This window comes from Pempheris klunzingeri, chromosome 18 (genome assembly GCF_042242105.1).
Source record: "Pempheris klunzingeri isolate RE-2024b chromosome 18, fPemKlu1.hap1, whole genome shotgun sequence".
Classification (NCBI taxonomy): Eukaryota; Metazoa; Chordata; class Actinopteri; order Acropomatiformes; family Pempheridae; genus Pempheris; species Pempheris klunzingeri.
This window is the reverse complement of record NC_092029.1, coordinates 18374641-18389675: the sequence shown is the minus strand read 5'-3', so window position 1 is coordinate 18389675 and position 15035 is coordinate 18374641. Positions and strand designations below refer to the sequence as shown.

At 40.6% G+C, this 15035-nt stretch overlaps 1 protein-coding gene across 1 annotated transcript in view; it reads right to left on the bottom strand.

Annotated features, from left to right (window-relative positions):
* Positions 1-15035, bottom strand: part of man1a1 (mannosidase, alpha, class 1A, member 1) — a 115836-nt gene that overhangs the window by 41970 nt on the left and 58831 nt on the right. The window lies entirely within an intron of this gene.

The following is a 15035-nucleotide window of genomic DNA, read 5'->3' as shown; positions in this document are numbered from 1 at the left end:
GAGTAAAATTAGCATGGTAGATTTTTTTTTGTTACAGCCTAAAGCTAGGTTTTCTTTGACTCCTTTTTAATCCCTAAGTGCACACATTTTATTTTGTAATTGAAAAAAGAAAAAATAACCCCTCCTAGTTTAAGGAGCACTGACTGTGATCATATTTCAGTTATTCAAAATTCTTACCCCTGAACTGTGTCTCCACGGTGGCTCGGCTGGTTTTATCACAGCTACAGACGAATCAGTCACAATTTTAATTAACAAAAATAAATTACCCACCACCCTCAGTCTTTTTTCAGATGATGAATTGGATAGTTTAGTCTTATAGTGTAGACCTAGACAAGTCAAGTCAATGCATAACAATGTTTCTGCTTCAGACAGGCTGCTGATTGGTATTTACTATGCTGCAGCACACAATGGGGTAATGTCTCGCTTGCTCTTTGCTCATCTAAATAAGCAAACTTAGGTAGATATGCGGACGCTTAAGTGGAATAAAAGCTGAAGATGAGTTAGGGAGCAATTAAAGAAATGCTGGTATATAAACTAAGACCCCTAAAACTCATTCTTGGCAGGTAATTCCTGTTGTTTTTACCACTTTTGCAAAGTTTAGTTTTCCACTCAGCACAGTATGCAGACGGGGAGACAAATTCTGGATCATAAAATTGACCAACTGTGGGTGAGTTTTAATGTCACGGAGAAAAGTTAACACTGTTGCAACTGGTAATAAATATCATCTGCCATGTCTACAAGTTAATTTTGGAAAAAAGCTTGGATTTGCGGTGTGATTTAGGTTCTGTGCAGCTGCTCTTCCACAGATTCCTAGTGCCAATCAAAGAGCAAGTTTCCCCTCGTTCCTGTAATGTAATAAATATTGAGTTTAGGTTTTTCATTTTCTGCCTGTCCAGGACAGATGTCCACATACACATGGTGTTGTGATAGCGGGCGTCAATACAGCCAGCCCGTTTGTTCTCCATTCCAGCCCAGGAGGAGAGGGTTATAGAGGAGTGTTGTGCTGGACTAGTAACCAAATCATCTCATTTGGCTTCCCCTCACCGCAGCATGCGACTCTTCCTTCCTGATAGAGGTTCAAATGTTACACAGCATGAATGACTTACAAAGACCGCTGTGGCCTACTATTCCGTGTGAGTGTGTTTATGAAGACACAGGACAAAAGGGGAGTGAGGGGAAAATAAAGCAGAGTGGGCTGTAGCAATTACACAGTCTGTCAAAGCACGGCCGGAGGAAAGGTTCCTATTCTGACTGAGTGTGTGTGTCTTTGTGTGTAGTTGTTAGGAGGCTACAAAGCCACACTACTGCCTGAATTACATGCGTGCTAGTGGACACACACACATACACACGCACACGCACACAGCCACACAAGCATTACTGATAAAGGCTTTGGTAAGCCACAGGAAAGAAGGAAGACTCAGCCCATGTGTGACCCTGTTGACCAAACCAATTTTCCCCTTGTCAAGCAGTCTACTGCTGTAAGTGGCTGTTTGTTTCTGGCTGCGTGTGTGTGTATGTATGTGCGTGCGTGTGTGTGTGTGTGTTGCGGAGACAGAATGGAGTAGAGAGTGTGTACTAATAATGTACTGAGGGAACAATGCAGCAGACTGATCCAAAGGGAATACGATACATGTTCCTAGACACACACAGTTAACCTATAACGAAAGGTGTGTGTGTTATGCATGTATAACACAGCGTGGATCCCTGTAGCCCCAGTTTGCTGCTGTCTGCTCAGCAAGCTAATCCAGCTGCATTAAAGTGCACTACTGTATACTACTATAATACTGTAATATTCCAATAATGCGCCATTTTTATACTTTATGTGACTGGTGCTACTGATATGCATGCTGATGAGAATGCAGCAACCATCCTACTACTACTACTACTACACACAACACAATTGTAATAATATCTAAGAGCAACATTATATTGCAACTGTTTTCTGGACTTGTGTTTGTTAGTGCCCGGAGAATGAGACAGAAATGGCATCCAGCAGTGGTGACCCTCGAGCCACAGGAGCGGCGAACTGCTCGGAAACAGCGGAACAGACACCACCACCACCCAGACCTCGGTCTCAAGCGGTGGAAGAGGAGGCGCAGCGTTTACAAGGCAGTGTGAAGCCTCCCAGTGGATCCAAATCCACTTACACGGTGGAAGGACTATGGAAGCCAGTTTCCCCATGTAGCCAAGTTGGCTGAACGCTACCTTAAAATCCCAGCAACACCTGTCCCCAGTGAGAGGGATTTATCTCCTGCAGGAGACATTGCTACAGCAGAGAGAGCAAGCCTCTCAGCTGACATGGTGTGCTTAAAGATCAACTTCAAACTTAACTGACGTTTCCACAAAAATGTGTGGATGCACCAAGCATGGTTTCTTTCTGACAAGACATCAGTGAAGTTTCATTCATTCATTCAATTTGGTTTTGCGTAAACTGGTCTTGTATTCATGTTGTATTATTTATTTTTCTTAGCTTAGTTAATTTATGTGAAGTTAGTTGTGTGATTTGGAGAATCATAACAGCCCGAGCAGCATATCATCACTTTAACCTACGGCGCAAACTTTTTGTGTTCATCATTATGTAGAATCATTCACCGGCTAATCCAGAATGTTTCTGGGAACAGACTCGACTGATAACTAAAAAAAACTTTATTGGACCAATGAGATAAATCATCCAGAGTTTCAAAAGCTCAATTTTAGATGTTAAATATGTGTATATTCATATCTGACACAGGATGCAAGACGGCTTTATAGATGAAACTGAAGAAGCAAAGACTTTCTAAAAGACCGTTGAGTCTATTGAAAGCTTTCGATCAGAAAATTTGTTTTAGATTATTAATTCTTCTGAACACTAACACTAATACCTGGTTACCTGAATCAGTCATACATCACAAAATATTTTGTACACGCATTACATGGCAAATAGTCAGACACCATCTGTCACTTGTTGCATTAATATCATGTGGTCTGTGTTCAGCTTATGGGGGATCTTGATGCATTGTAATTGCATGTGAATGACATTGAGAAGTTTTAAACTGTCTTCAGGGTCAGGGCTTTAGCACAGGTAGTGTTCGATGAGTGGATGCATGTGACCCTAAATTGGTCACTATGGTCTGTAGCACACAATTTCCTTAACCAGTGTGTTTCCTCTGGTAATTGTAGTTTTAATAGTAAACACAAAAATCTCTTTCGTATCTCATCCAATTTGACATCGTTTTACATAGTTGCTTATCTTACCTGTTCTTGCAGTATATCATTCTATATTACCTCATTTTCTCATATTATCGTTCCATCGTCTCATTACTCATCATTGACACATTTATTACCAAGTTATACTCGTACCACGTACTGTTTTAATCTAGCCTTATCATGATATGAAAAACCTCAGAAAAAGAGTGACATATTTAAACTTGCAGACATACATAGTAAACGACTCGTCCCATTTAAATGCTGTTCCCTTAACAGTCGTGTGTGATCACTGATCCAACCAATTATTTTATCTCCGCATGACCTTTGCAATATCAAGTGTGTGTGTGTGTGTGTGTGTGTGTGTGTGTGTGTGTGTGTGTCTTCCCCTCCATCTAGTAATTCACTGCACTGAGTTTCTTATCTAAAGTGGTTTTGGTCAGTCAGTCTCAGGAGGTAATACAACCTTGTGGCCGTGATACAAGCACACAGTGTGACAATTTTACCTTTAACTCGTGTCTGTGAGCTCTTCAGCTCTAACCATTGGAATTGAATCCAACAGCCTAATTATAATCCAATCAATTTTAGCAAATAAGGCATAATTATCTTGTCAGCTGACAACAAATTACTTTGCAAAATAGCTTTAACATAATCATATACATACATACATACATACACACACATACATATATATGTGTATATATATGTGTGTGTGTGTGTATATATATATATATTCATTCATGTTCCACATTCCAAGTTAAACTACATTCCTTGCTAAGTTCTGTACTGAGACCCCAACGGTCTCTGTCTGTGTTATCATTCATATTTCAGTGAACTGTAGTTGTGTTACACCAGCAACAAAGAATAAACCCTGTCAGTGACTTGTTGATTTTGGCCTCTGCAGACTGCCTTTTCCCTGGCTCTAGGAATAAGTGTAGAGGCTCTATTTTAGACTTGAGTTTCCCTTTGAAGTTATTGTGATGTCAGCTTTGTACTCTGAGGGGCACTACAAAAACCATTCTTTGTTTCTACCCATTACAATAGAGGCACAGGCTACCTCTCACTCCTTTAATGAAACCCGGTGAATGTTTGATTCATCATTTTATATGAAATGAAAACACAATGTTAACCCAACAAAATGTCTCAGTTCCACCTTTGCTGCTGCCTAACCTGACCCTTTCTCTAAAGAGGGAGCTTAACTCTTGTTGGCCCGGCTATGGCCCGATTTGTCTCTTCTGATAATTGTAGGAAAACTGTGATCTGGACCTTTAAGTAGTGCACATGCATAGAACAGATTTGGGTGGGTGAAGCTGAAATGATTGGTTGACTTATTTGCATCCACAGATAATTAAAGCACAAAAATAATCTGATGACTAATTCATTAGTCCAGTAATTCCTAAGCAAAAACACCAAACATTCGCTGGTCTCAAAAGTGAGCATCTTTTTTTTTTGATCAACCTTAAATTAGTAGTTTGTTTAAAATTATACTGTAGCTTCTCAAGGCAGTTGTGTAGGGAAACCTCCCAGCATGCACTGGGACAATACAATCATGTTACTTCAATCTGGCTGTAGGAGAGTGGGTGAGTGCTTTAGAGGTGTAATATTTAAACTCACACACTAAATGGCTCTCCAAACATATATTTGCATGTGAAAATCTGGACAGCTGCATCACAACCTAGTCAGCAAATATGCAATGACTGACGAGAGCAGAATGAGGAAAAAAGAACAAATGACTGGACGCTGTGACATATTGGTCAGTCCCTATTTTTTCCTCTTCTCTGTCCTCAATCCTCCTCCTTCCATCTGTAGCCCTGCTCTCCTCAGAACAGATTAGACCAGTCTAAAAAGAGATTAAGATAGATATCCAGAAAATTCATTCTCTACGGTTGGTAAATAACCTTTACTTGGCCGTGTGTGTGTGTGTGTGTGCATGTGTGTGGATATGTAAGGCGCTTTACTTGGGAACAGCAGGAGGATAGCAGATATGGCCAAAAGGGGAAAAGGGATGGAGGCGGTTGTTTTTCTCTTTCCGTCCCAAAGCCAATTTTCTCACTGAGTGAATGGGATTTCCAGAGGATAGGAGATAGAAGCTGTCTGTCGGCTCCACCCAACACAGTGCGAGACTGCGTGTGTGTGTGTGTGTGTGTGTGTGTGAGGCTCAGCCATCAGTGGTCAGTAGTACAAGGTTGTTGTGCTGACCTGCATTGCGTGAGGTCAGAGATAGGATTACACTGTGGGAAGCTTTGTGTCAATGAGCTTGCCCCTGCCAGTCACAGTGAATGTCTGTAGCAGAGCCTGGTATTGATCGAAAGTTGAATGAATGAATGAATGAAATATTGATGAATGGATGGACATCCATCAAAATGATCAAAACATGATAAACATGGTCATAGAGAGGGGGGAGATGTGATATGTGCACAACAGGGCTAATGGTAGCGTCTGTCTTTGCTTACACAGGGTCTAAAGTCCGGTCTGGTAGCAACAGAGGATTTTACCAGATAAAACCTCATATGGACCTCTGTCTCTCTGGTTTGTCTGCATGTTGGTGCAGCTGCAGAAATTCTCCATGGTCACTGGACCAGACTTTCACCACAGTGAATACATGACAAAGACAAAAAAACTGAGCCAAAATTGTTGCTAATCAATCAACTAAGAGATTGTAGAACGATCATTTCAGCTTTAGAAACATTCAATTAGCAGGACGGTCTCTACTATCAGAGGAAAACTCAGCTGAACAAATTGTCAAATACAGCGCAATCGCATTTACAGTAGAGTTTGTTGTATTTGGTCTGAGACATAGTAGACATGTTAATAATGTCAATTTCAATTTACTATGAAACATTTGGCTCATTTGCTGCAGTTCTTTTGAATTGCATCCTCACTCAGATACTCACACATTTAGTCATCTCAGTTTGGGTATGTGGTGCCTCCTGGAATGTGACTGCATTCCACAGATCCGTCTACCTACAGTGTCCCTTTAGTTTCTTTTCAGGAACAGAGACGAACTAGAGCCTAAACTACCGTGCATGAAGCAGAAAAGTACAGATGCAGTCTTGACAGGTCATCAGTCTCCAAACATAAATGAATTCAAAGCTCTTCTGTGCAGTCTGAAAAAATGTTTAACGGCTCTACGAAGAAACCGTCCAAAAGGATCCACAAGAATGTGGGCAGAAGCGTGCACTTAACACTTAAATCTTAAATAAAGTGAATCAAACATGCTAAGTGTGAGCAAATTGATTGTGACCATATTACATAACACATAGAGACAGATTTAAAAAAAAAAGCAATCACAGTCACAGTATTCTTTTGTAGGGCTGGTACAGAAAAACCCCTATGTCTACATTTCCACAGAAACTTCTACGTCAATTATACAAAATCTCAAGGTTTTGGTGATTGCATTTAAGTCTGTGGCGTCCTGTACTGGAAGAATGTGTTGCTATTTATATGTTGAGCTTGATATGTTGTTAAATGTTGTAGATTTGTCTATATAATTGTTAGTTTGACAGAATCTATGTAACGGGGTTGCCTGTACATTTTCAGTGTGTTTTGATTTTTTAGTGCATGGTCCTAGTTTAATTAAGACTAATAATGATAATAATGTCTGTCTAAATTACCCTACAGTGCCATGCCTGCATGTATGTATATTTAGTGGAAACCAAACCCTGACCCCGTCTGTAAGAGCCTCGTTCTACCCACTGAGATAAACAACAAAAACAACACAAGAAAGAATTGCCGAAAGGAGAAGTAAAGTGTCAAGATATCCAACCGACTCTCTACCTTGCTCTCCCTTCAACCCAGTGGCTGCACAATGAAGTGGGATGGAGTGAACAGAGAGCTGTGAGTGTGTGTGTGTGTGTGTGTGTGTGTGTGAGAGAGTGAGAGTGTGTATCAAGCTCGACGGGTGTCTGATTGGATGCCACAGTCTCGGGAGGCATTCTGTCAATGAGGGGTTGCTCTTGGCTGCCTCTTTTTTCGCGTGTGTGTTTGTGTCATACGTGTGTTTCTGTGATTCTGCCTCTAGGTGTCCACTCTACATTCAGCTCGAGCCAGGGCTTAAAAGAAGTCTCTCCGCTGTCTGTGCCGGATCATAGGATTTGGCCGCCTTTTCGTGTCTGGATCCCACCACAACCATTTTGCATGTGTACCTTTGCAGACGATATTTTTTGGTGCACTCAAAAGTTTTCTCACCATTGTATTTCCTCAGTAACTTTCTAAATGCCATACACACACGATAGATATAAGAGCAAGCCAGTCTGTGATTGCCCTACAGCTTTCTGTCTCACCCAGTTTTCATTTTACTGAGTCATTCTTCCTCCTCTCAATGTAAAACCATTTCCTCATGCCAGCCATCCACCTTTTTGTCATACACTGCTCAACTTCCTTCCATTCTGCTGTAGTTTCCATTGTCTGAGCCACTGGCTGCAAGCTGGACTCCATTCCTCTTTCTTCTTGCCTCTTAGAAAATCCCTTTACCCATCTCTAATTTGCTCTCAACACAGCACTTCTTATTTGTTGTAACTGTCTCTCTCCACGTCGACTCCAGACATGGTTTGTGTGGAGGGGCTTTTAATGTGTTTTGGGTACATGTACATCTGGACTGGGTGGTTTTTGGCTCCGTTTCATCACAATGTGATAAATATTAATTGAGTACAAAAGAGGGAAACAGAGTTAACAGACACATTTCAGCATGTCAGACACCATTTTCCCTCTAAAAAAAAAAAAAACAAACCTATATATGAGATCTGTTACTTTAATACACAAACATGTGCTTTGGTAAAGTTGCACACAGATTTCAGAGTTTAAGTCAAGCTCGCTCACCAAGAACAGTATGTAGTTCCAGAGGGGTGCTAGTTATGGGTATCTTTGACACCTCCATGTAGAGCCAGAGGTGGACACAAGTACATGAAGCTGTGTTAGTATCAGCGGTGGACAGAAGAGGCCAGCTCTCAGACCATATTTGGTTTCATGTCACATCAAGGCTTTTCACACTTAGGCTTCGTAGCCATGGGCTAACCTAAACCCCCCAAAAAAGCCCTTAGCTAGCTTAACCTCATTTTAATAATTACTCATTACCCATTCACTCAGGGCTAACAGTAAATGTTGGGTTATGAATCTGTAACATTAGAGCCCTGAGTGAACATCTTCAAACTGCTGACAGCATGCAACTTGTTTCAATTAGTTAGATCATAAAATATTTAATTGCTTTGGTTCTAACCTTGATTCACACTAGTGATCGCGCTCCCTCTGCCCTGGAGAGGGATTTAGTCAGTCCTATTGGTGGTGCAAGGGTGCAAGGGTCTCAACCCAGCGCTAAGCACAGCGTGAAAGGTGTTATTCATGTGTATGCCAAACATACTTCTTGTTGTTAGTGCTAAAGGGACAGTTTGGAATGTTTGAAGTGGACTTGTATGAAGTACTTATCCATAGTCAGTGTATTACTTAGAGTAGATCACTAGATCAGTAGAGTAGAGTAGCTCTCAGTTTGGAGAAGCAGACAGAAGTACCAGCACGGGTAGTAAGCAATGTACTGCTGTGAACAGGGTTTAGTAGAAAAACACATTTTAGCCATTGTCAGTCGGCCTTTTTTGTGTCGAAACAGAAGCTGTTATGTCCTTTTTGTTTAACCAGAGACAGCCCTCTTCAAAGCCACCGCACTTGATTGAAGTCAAAATGTATTTTTAGTAGGCGGCTAAAATACATTTTGCTGCTTCCTCCATTAAGAGCTGTACATGGCTTAGGGTCTGCGCTCGGACGCCTGCTAAAGGCCATCTAAAGTGATACACTGCCCAGGGATAAGTGCCTCACTCTCCTTTTAAGTTGGACGTCCAAATAACAAAGGACAATAAAGCATATCTGGCTGTTCCTTACTTTCAGAGCATTTTCACAAAGCAGTCACCAAAACTAGTGAGAAAGAGAAGTAAAGAGCCACATAATCTGATTTTTAACAAACAGCTGTTCACGTCGCCACCCTATTAGCGATATGCGAGAGCAACACATCAAAAATTGTGTATATCTAGACTCCCGCTGTTTCCAGACATTAGTGCAAGAACTGTCAACTTGTCTTTGAGCCTCTCAGTCACAATCTGCTTCTTGTTTTCTCTGCCTTGATCTCGGCTTATCTCTTGGTCTGTTTAATACTGCATTCATTTCATATCAAACTGAGCATGCATGCAAACTACTGACTGGTAGAAATTTGTACTAGTGTCCTTTAATGACACCAAAACCATGGGTGCCCCTACCACAGTCAGCTTCAAACGGTATCAGTAACTGTATGATTTGATCATTGGGGTTTAGTATGAAAGTGATGAACGCTTGCCTGATTGCAAATCACAGTGCTGAAGTTGAACATAGTTGGGAAAAGCAATCTTAATGGATACCAATCAATTAGCACTGGCAATCGGCACAGTCATTCTGTGCTATTCTGAGCCAGACTTGTGCCATCTGATCAATCATGGACAATAAAAAAGAAATGACTCAGGGGCTGGCAACAGGAACCTGAAGTTCAGCTAATTTCTGTTGTTCAAAACGCAGAAATCCATGGAACGACCAAACTGTGCCAAGCCAAATCAGTCAAGCACAGATCTGTGCCAGGGTCCAGCTGTACCAGGGAATGCTAAGACACCTTCTGTTGTGCCAAGCACAACAACTGCAGTGCAGCATTGAACAGCATTGTTAGTCAGTCATCAACGGCCATTCATATATTTTGTGGTCCATACAAAGGCTATAGAGAAAGGACTGAGATAGCCAAATTAAAAATTATTCAAGCTACATTTTCTCATCTGCTGAACTCCTCTATGATAGATTACCCCTTTAACAGCAAGATGCTGTGTTTCCTTGTGTTTCCATGTCATAATTTTTGAATACAGAGAAAAAATCTAATTCTTATACCTTTCATGTAAGTTCCCTAGCCAGCTATGGGCAGAGTGACAAAGTGATAATACCCTCAGCATTATAGTCAGAAATTACAATACTAGCATTAATTATGTCTGCAGTCCAACTGTCACTGTATCTAAAGGAAGCCCATAAGACACCTGAGAGTCAAGCCTCTGCTTTGCTTTTGCAATGACAGTATATTAATTTTAATCTGAGTTGTTCTACGGGATGAAAGAGGCAGCTGGGACACTCATCCCTGCCATCACCAGATTACTCTGTCAGACACAACTAAAGGAGATTGGGATTAGTTTTCATCACAATCAAGCATTATCATTCTTGTTCATTATAATCATTCCCGGATAAGGGTTTGGAGAGGATGAAAACATCCTCTTATGATGAATAACAGCAAATTTTAAAAGCAGACCTTCGCAACAAGGATTCTCGCACACTTTAATTTGAATTTCACACACTACAATCTCTTCATGAAGAAATTACTTGAGGGTTTCATTGCATTTGTCGTGACGTATGAGTAGCGAAAGGATTGCTACTCAATACCCATGATACTTAAGATCATCACTCCACCAAGTACCTCTGTCCTCTGTGTTCCTGCCCTTAGAGCAGTTACATTCCCATTTCTCAAGTAATTGTTCATTTGCGTCACCATTGCCTTCATCCCAACCCTCGTTACTTTCCTTCTTCTCTTTATCCACACTCTCTGTTATAAGATTTTTACAATCACCTTTGCAAAATTGATTGTCTTTATTCCTTCCTTCCTTGATGACTTCCATTCCACATATATTGCTTCCTGCCTTGATTTTTGCTAATCTTCCTTTCTTTATTAACTTCCTTCCTCCCTTCTGTTCACTATCCACTCCCGTTTGCTTTAAATGTTCCTTCTCTCCTTACCTCTACCATTTAGTCCCCGTTTGATTCTGTTCTTCTATTATTTCAATTCCTCTGATTCTCCAATTTTCGTTTCATTTCCAGGCTGCATCCCAAAGCCATACAGTGCTTTCATTCTCAGAGGGTTATATGTATATACTTCATTCACACTGGGAAACTACCTCAGGATACATGGTAAAAACCCTTGAGTTGTGTGTGTGCTGTTGATGTACACTATTCCATACAAATTAAATATAGGAGCTGCTCACACCTGGAAAAACTGATCATGGATGATGGTGAAACAGCTCCAAGAACACTTCAGAAAATAAATTATTAATAGATATTTTACCGTCTTTTTGTTAAATCTAATTGGTGGTGGCTCTCAAAAGTCGTAGTTTGATGATATCCAACAGCGCAAGTATTAATTATTTCCTCTTTGTATTAAACAGTCAAGTAAGTTGCTTTCTTGGACACTAACTACAATTAAGATTGGCATATAGTACAGTGTATAGTGTATACAGCTGAAAGAAGGTGACGGCTGCTGTAGGAAAGGAGGAGAAACAACAGTTATGAATAATTTATACATTTTCTTCCATCTATTGTCTCAGAAATTCTTCCCTTACTTCTTTTCAGTTCCTTGCCTCCATCAATCATCACCTTCTTCCGTACTTCTTTCAGGTTCTTCCCCTTATTTTCCCCCAACAATATCTTCCTTCATGCACTGCTTCCTTCCTCCTTTCTCTCTGGCTTTCGTTCATTCTTGCTTTCATTCTTGCTGCTGACTGTCCTTTCTCCGTCCTTCCCTCCTTGAAGCACTTAGCTTTGATTAGTTGGAGGACTGGAAGCCTTCTACTTTGTTCATCTCTCCATATACATTGTGTACTTCCTTCATACCGTCCTTCCCTTCTTCCCATTCTTCAGTGGATGAGGCTACATGCTGTGATCTGTATGCAAGCAGGGACGTTAAAAGCCTGCCAGTAGGGTGCATAGAGCCAGTACCAGCTGTACTTTTACTGATCAAATTTTCATCAAAGGGCCAGGTCTCTTTGAGTCAGAGCCAGGCTAGGACCAACAGGGAGAGAGAGAGTTACTTCCATCTCCTACCTGCTCGTTCTGTCCATCTCGAACACCTCTCATCACCCCTCATCCATCAACTGAAAACTCTCAGCGGTGTGGTGATAGACCTTGACCTCTCCATCAGCAGCAAGAAATCATGAGCGAAAGAGTAATGAAATCAAGCAGAATTTAGTTTTTAATCATGCTGTGAATTTTCGTTGTTTACAATTCAGCTGACACTTCAACTGCTTTCTTCTGCGTCACTGGCACTCCAAATAGAGACACAGCTGATTAAAACTGCTCAAATGATTGGAGAGGTGTCTACAATTTCTACAGCAGAGGACTGACACTGTCATGTTGTCCAAGGAAGTTTCATGTTGAACTGAAAGAAAAACTAACTACAATCAGTTTTCAGTTTTTTCATTATATAGTACATACTATACTAGAGGGCCTTGTGTTGACGAAGTCTATCTCTGATGAATACATTTTCCAATTTAGACAACAATGCTACAGAATGAAGAAGTAGTCAAGGGGCTGAATAGTTTCAGGTCACAGTCTAATCTTTTCTGACTCTCCACTCAGCAGACAGTCTCTGCTGTGTGAGCATCATCTCCGGAGGTCAGGTACAGTCTCAGCTAATAGATATTCCAAAATGGGGAGTTACATAATGCCTGACCAGTGTTCAATTAGTCCATTTTATTATGAAAATATCAGTCCGAAAATGTACCTGCTGTACAGCTCCACTTTATCGGCAAGAGCTTTTATCCAAATGAAGAGTGTGTTGTCAAAAGCACTGGTTTTACAGGTTGAAGTTTAGCATGGAAAAGAGGAACACTGGAGTGCTCATTTTTAAAAAAAAAAGCATGTGATGTGGCAATTTAAAATGCACAAACTCTTGTAAAAAGTCTGCAATCTTAAAGTATTATTTCAAAAGTCTGAAAAGTATCTGCCAAAGACTAGTTTTATAAGACAAAAATAACATCAATAAATAACTGTAAACTGTATGTTTGAGTTCTGAACTGTTGGTTGGTCAAAACAAGCAATTTGAAGACATAGCCGGGTTTATTTCAGTTTTTTTGTTTTGTTGGGGTTGAAATGCTACATCATAGATATGACTTGGCAATGGGCGGTATTTCTAGTCCGCTCAGCTCATAGATAGATAGTTATGCTAGCAAGACTCAACGTGAATAACAAATCAGTAAATATAATGTCACAGTAGGTTTAACAACAGGACTAGCTAGCTAACCAGCTATGTCTCTGCCGCCAAATCAATATGAAGATTTTCACAGACAAATGACTGGCTGTGTGTGACGTTACTGTCGGCTGCAGCCTGAAGCTGTGAGCTGAATGCGAGATGATCGCTTGTGCCGACTTCACTCAACAGGATTGCTTCCCTGATTCTCCACACAGCGACAGTCTTTCAGGATAGCAGACAAAAGCTCCAGAATCTCAGGCTCACCACGTGAACAGGGATCACTGATGTTAACAGGTCAAAGACTGGATCAGAGAGTGATCATGTGATCCAAAGTGTCCGTGAGCTCAGAGGGGATCAGTCTATTCCCTGTAGCTCATGTGTCTCCATCTTGTGGTGTTCAGACAGTGAGGGACCAGAGTTACAATCACTGTTGGAAAAAAAGCTAGCTCGGTAAAGTGTTGCAACAAATTGTCAACTGAGGCTCTGACCGCGTCCCTGTTGCTATGGTTACTCCAGCCAGCCAGTTTATAACGGTGAGGAGACCGTTTCAGCGGAACTACTGAATAGGTGTCCGTTATCACTTTTTCAGAGACACCCAGCAGCCAATCAGAATCGAGTATACACCCAGACCATATATATATATATATATATAGCATTTATTTTCATTTGTATATATATATATATAAAAAAGCAAGCACAAACTACAGGTCTCCATGACAACAAAAAAGTTAATTTTCTAAATGTTGCACCTTACTGGATAATTACTTTGTTCTATTTTTATTTATTTGCGACAGCATTTATTTTCATTTACTTTGAATTAAATTGCTCTTTTTTATTATTAGGTTGCCGCCGATGGCAGTAGTATTGACAGACCTGTTTTTTTTAAAGAAATAAAGAGACAGTAAACCACTGTTTAATCAAAAAAAGTGTTTTTTCCCCCTCGCCGTACTGAAAATATACCGAACCGTGACTTCAAAACTGATGCACATATAAAACCCTGATTTTTATCGACTATTACATCCCTAACTAATCAGAGTAATTGTAAAATTAAAATAACTGTAACTTTCAGCCATGTTCTGTGAAGCCTATGTTTTCTATTATTTTAACATGGAGGCCCCCCCCCCCTCTTTAGTTTCAGTGGCACACCACCAGCAACATTTAGTCATCTTGTCCATTAAGTGACTTCAGTCCTCCAAGGCCACCCATCGGCCATCCATCTACCTCCTCCATCCTCCAGGGGACCCTGACCTGCAGCTGAAGGAGAGGGACCCCTCAAGGCTATGGTGAAATATAGGACAGTCTTGAACTGATTGAGTCTCATAAAAAAAATAAATGGAGCCAAGGGTGACTGCTGAGAAATGATGAGTCACAGTTTGCCTCCATTGTTTCACACTTGTTTGGAGGATTATCGGTTCAGATGATCTGCAAGCGTCTGTTTCCAATGGTGCAGCTTTTATCCTGATTGTGTCTGCCAAGCACAGTGTTGTTCTTTTACACATTTAAATAAAAGCTTTTGTTTTGTGCTATTAGCTGCATTACAGCTTGTAATGTTTAATTGGTTAAGTGTTTTGGGCGTTTTTGTGCTGAACTGTTGTTGAATTTGTTCAGTTTACTTGCTGTCACTTGTTTTTAGGTACACAGTTAGTACACAGTCACTGGCTGCTGAGCAACCACACTTGACTGACACCTCATCATATGGTCATCAGAACATTAATCGTCAAGAGCTAATTAATTGTTACATTTTCCAAATAAAAATGATTTACACCCCCCTACTGCCAGCTTCTAAATTGTGAAGATTTACAGATTTTCTTTCACTTTATGTGTAAAAGAACTTATGTAACTATGA